This window comes from Schistocerca piceifrons, unplaced genomic scaffold (assembly GCF_021461385.2).
Source record: "Schistocerca piceifrons isolate TAMUIC-IGC-003096 unplaced genomic scaffold, iqSchPice1.1 HiC_scaffold_1544, whole genome shotgun sequence".
NCBI classification, from domain to species: Eukaryota; Metazoa; Arthropoda; class Insecta; order Orthoptera; family Acrididae; genus Schistocerca; species Schistocerca piceifrons.
Genome location: NW_025727396.1, coordinates 10,101,869 through 10,107,165, shown reverse-complemented (window position 1 = coordinate 10,107,165; position 5,297 = coordinate 10,101,869).

Here is a 5,297-nt window from a genome sequence, read left to right as displayed (position 1 = left end):
AGAAATTGCATCGGAATTAAATACAAAAGGCACAATACCGACTTAAGTACAAGAAGACTGACTCTTCTTACTGCCTATGTTTTGAACCATTCCTGTGACACTAGTTATAGATTCCGATGCTTCACTTCAGGTTCACTGTATCCCTCTGACATTCTTATTGACGATGAAACACAGAAGTTGCATCGGAATTAAATAGAAAAGGCACAATGCCGACCTAAGATCAAGAAGACTAACCATTCCTACTCTCTATGTTTTGAACCATTCCTGTGACACTTGTTATAGATTCCGATGCTTCACTTAGGTTTACTGTATCCCTTGGACCTTCTTATTGACGACGAAACACAGAAATTGCATCGGAATTAAATAGAAGAGGCACAATGCCGACTTAAGTTCAAGAAGACTAACTCTTCTTACTGACTATGTTTTGAACCTTTCCTGTGAGACCGGTTTTAGATTCCGATGCTTCACTTCAGGTTTACTGTATCCCGTGGACCTTCTCATTGACGTCGAAACAAAGAATTTGCATCGGAATTAAATAGAAAATTCACAATGCCGACTTAAGTACAAGAAGACTGACTCTTCTTACTGTCTATGATTTGAACCATTCCTGTGACACTAGTTATAGATTCCGATGCTACACTTCAGGTTTACTGTATCCCTCTGACCTTCTTATTGACGATGAAACACAGAAATTGAATCAGAAATAAATAGAAAATACACAATGCTGACTTAAGTTCAAGAAACCTAACTCTTCTTACTGTCTATGTTTTGAACCTGTCCTGTGAGACCAGTTTTAGATTCCGATGCTTCATTTCAGTTTAACTGTATCACGTGGTCCTTCCATATTGACGATGAAACACAGAAATTGCATCGGAATTAAATATAAAAGGCACAATGCCGACTTAAGTACAAGAAGACTGACTCTTCTCACTGACTATGTTTTGAACATTTCCTGTGAGACCAGTTTTAGATTCTGATGCTTCACTATATGTTTACTGTATCCCTTGGACCTTCTTGCTGACGATGAAACACAGAAATTGCATCGGAATTAAATACAAAAGGCACAATGGCGACTTAAGTACAACAAGACTGACTCTTCTTACTGACCATCTTTTGAACACTTCCTGTGAGACCAGTTTTAGATTCTGATGCTTCACTATATGTTTATTGTATACCTTGGAGCTTCTTATTGAAGATGAAACACAGAATTTGCATCGGAATTAAATACAAAACGCACAATGCCGACTAAAGTACAAGAAGAATGAGTCTTCTAACTGACTATGTTTTGAACATTTTCTGTGAGACCAGTTTTAGATTCCGATTCTTAACTATATGTTTACTGTATCCCTTGGACCTTCTTATTGACGATGAAACACAGAAATTGCATCAGAATTAAATACAAAAGGCACAATGCCGACATAAGTACATGACGACTGACTCCTCCTACTGACTATGATTTCAACATTTCCTGTGAGACCACTTTTACATTCCAATGCTTCACTATATGTTTACTGTATCCCTTGGACCTTCTTATCGACGATGAAACACAGAAATTGCATCGGAATTAAATAGAAATGGCACAATGCCGACTTAAGTACAAGAAAACTGACTCTTCTTACTGTCTACGTTTTGAACCATTCCTGAGATACTAGTTACAAATTCCGATGCTTCACTTCAGGTTTACTGTATCCCTCTGAACCTCTTATTGACGATGGAACACAGAAATTGCATCAAAATTAAATACAAAAGGCACAATGCAGAATTAAGTACAAGAAGACTGACTCTGCTTACTGTCTATGTTTTGAACCATACCTGTGATACTAATTATAGATTCCGATGCTTTACTTCAGTTTTACTGTATCGCTCTGACCTTCTTATTGACGATGAAACACATAAATTGCATCGGAATTAAATACAAAAGGCACAATGCCGACTTAAGTACAAGAAATCGAACTCTTCTTACAGTCTGTGGTTTGAACCATACCTGTGACATTAGTTATCGATTCCGATGCTTCACTTCAGGTTTACTGTATCGCTCTGACCTTCTTATTGACGATGAAACACAGAAATTGCATCGGAATTAAATACAAAAGGCACAATGCCGAATTAAGTACAAGAAAACTGACTCTTCTTACTGTCTATGTTTTGAACCATTTCTGTGACACTCGTTATAGAATCCGATGCTTCACTTCAGGTTTACTGTATCTCTCTGACCATCGTATTGACGATGAAACACAGAAATTGCTTCGGAATTAAATACAAATGGCACAATGCCGAATTAAGTACAGGAAGACTGACTCCTCTTACTGTCTATGTTTTGAACCATTCCTGTGACACTAATTATAGATTCCGATGCTTTACTTCAGGTTTACTGTATCCCTCTGACCTTCTTATTGACGACGAAACACAGAAATTGCATCGGAATTAAATAGAAAAGGCACAATGCCGACTTAAGTACAAGAAGAATGACTCTTCCTACTGTCTATGTTTTGAACCATTCCTTTGACTCTAGTTATAGATTCCGATGCTTCACTTCAGGTTTACTGCATCCCTTGGACATTCTTATTGACGATGAAACACAGAAATAGGATCGGAATTAAATACAAAAGGCACAATGCCGACTTAAGTACAATACGACTGACTCTTCTTACTGTCTATGTTTTGAACCTTTTCTGAGACACTAGTTATAGATTCCGATGCTTCACTTCAGGTTTACTGTATCCCTTGGACCTTCTTATTGACGACGAAACACAGAAATAGTATCGGGATTATATACAAAAGACACAATGCCGACTTTAGTACAAAACGACTGACTCTTCCTACTGTCTATGTTTTAACCATTCCTGTGACACTAGTTGTAGATTCTGATGCTCCACTTCAGGTTTACTGTATCCCTCTGACCTTCTTTTTGACGATGAAACACAGAAATTGCATCAAAATTAAATACAAAAGGCACAATGCCGAATTAAGTACGAGAAGACTGACTCTGCTTACTGTCTATCTTTTGAACCATTCCTGTGACACTAATTATAGTTTCCGATGCTTTACTTCAGGTTTACTGTATCGCTCTGACCTTCTTATTGACGATGAAACACAGAAATTGCATCGGAATTAAATACAAAAGGCACAATGCCGACTTAAGTACAAGAAATCGAACTCTTCTTACAGTCTGTGTTTTGAACCATTCCTGTGACATTAGTTATCGATTCCGATGCTTCACTTCAGGTTTGCTGTATCGCTCTGACCTTCTTATTGACGATGAAACACAGAAATTGCATCGGAATTAAATACAAAAGGCACAATGCCGACTCATGTCAAAGAAGACTGACTCTTCTTACTGTCTATGTTTTGAACCTTTCCTGTGACACTAGAGATAGATTCCGATGCTTCACTTCAGGTTTACTGTATCCCTCTGACTTTCGTATTGACGACGAAACTTAGAAATTGCATTTGAATTAAATAGCAAAGGCACAATGCCGACTTAAGTACAAGAAGGCTGAATCTTCCTACTGTCTATGTTTTGAACCATTCCTGTGACACAGTTATAGATTCCGATGCTTCGCTTCAGGTTTACTGTATCCCTCTGACATTCTTATTGACGATGAAACACAGAAATTGCATCGGAATTAAATACAAACGGCACAATGCCGACTTAAGTACATGAAGACTGACTCTTCTTACTGACTAAGTTGTGAACATTTCCTGTGAGACCAGTTTTAGATTCCGATGCTTCACTATATGTTTACTGTATCCCTTGGACCTTCTTATTGACGATGAAATACAGAAATTGCATCGGAAGTAAATACAAAAGGCACAATGCCGACTTAAGTACAAGAAGACTGACTCTTCTTACTGTCTACGTCTTGAACCATTCCTGAGATACTAGTTACACATTCCGATGCTTCACTTCAGGTTTACTGTATCCCTCTGACCTTCTTATTGACGATGAAACACAGAAATTGCATCAAAATTAAATACAAAAGGCACAATGCCGAATTAAGTACAAGAAGACTGACTCTGCTTACTGTCTATGTTTTGAACCATTCCTGTGACACTAATTATAGATTCCGATGCTTTACTTCAGGTTTACTGTATCGCTCTGACCTTCTTATTGACGATGAAACACAGAAATTGCATCTTAATTAAATACAATAGGCACAAAGCCGACTTAAGTACAAGAAATCGAACTCTTCTTACAGTCTGTGTTTTGAACCATTCCTGTGACATTAGTTATCGATTCCGATGCTTCACTTCAGGTTTACTGTATCGCTCTGACCTTCTTATTGACGATGAAACACAGAAATTGGATCGGAATTAAATACAAAAGGCACAATGCCGACTTAAGTACAATACGACTGACTCTTCTTACTGTCTATGTTTTGAACCTTTTCTGAGACACTAGTTATAGATTCCGATGCTTCACTTCAGGTTTACTGTATCCCTTGGACCTTCTTATTGGCGACATAACAGAAACTGTATCGGGATTATATACAAAAGACACAATGCCGACTTAAGTACAAAACGACTGACTCTTCCTACTGTCTATGTTTTAACCATTCCTGTGACACTAGTTATAGATTCTGATGCTTCACTTCAGGTTTACTGTATCCCTCTGACCTTCTTTTTGACGATGAAACACAGAAATTGCATCGGAATTAGACAGAAAAGGCACAATGCCGACTTAAGTACAAGAAAACTGACTCTTCTTACTGTCTATGTTTCGAACCATTCCTGAGATACTAGTTACACGTTCCGATGCTTCACTTCAGGTTTCCTGTATCCCTCTGACCTTCTTATTGACGATGAATCACAGAAATTTCATCGGAATTAAATACAAAAAGCACAATGCCGAACTAAGAACAAGAAAATTGACTTTTCTTACAGTCTATGTTTTGAACCATTTCTGTGACACTAGTTATTGATTCCGATGCTTTGCTTCAGGTTTACTGTATCCCTCTGACCTTCTTCTCTGACCTTCTTATAGACGACGAAACACAGAAATTGCATCGGAATTAAATAGAAAAGGCACAATGCCGACTTAAGTACAAGAAGACTGACTCTTCCTACTGTCTATGTTTTGAACCATTCCTGTGACTCTAGTTATCGATTCCGATGCTTCACTTCAGGTTTACTGTATCCCTCTGACCTTCTTGTTGACGATGAAGCACAGTAATTGCATCGAAATAAAATACAAATGGCACAATGCCGACTCATGTCAAAGAAGACTGACTCTTCTTACTGTCTATGTTTTGAACCTTTCCTGTGACACTAGATATAGATTCCGATACTTCACTTCA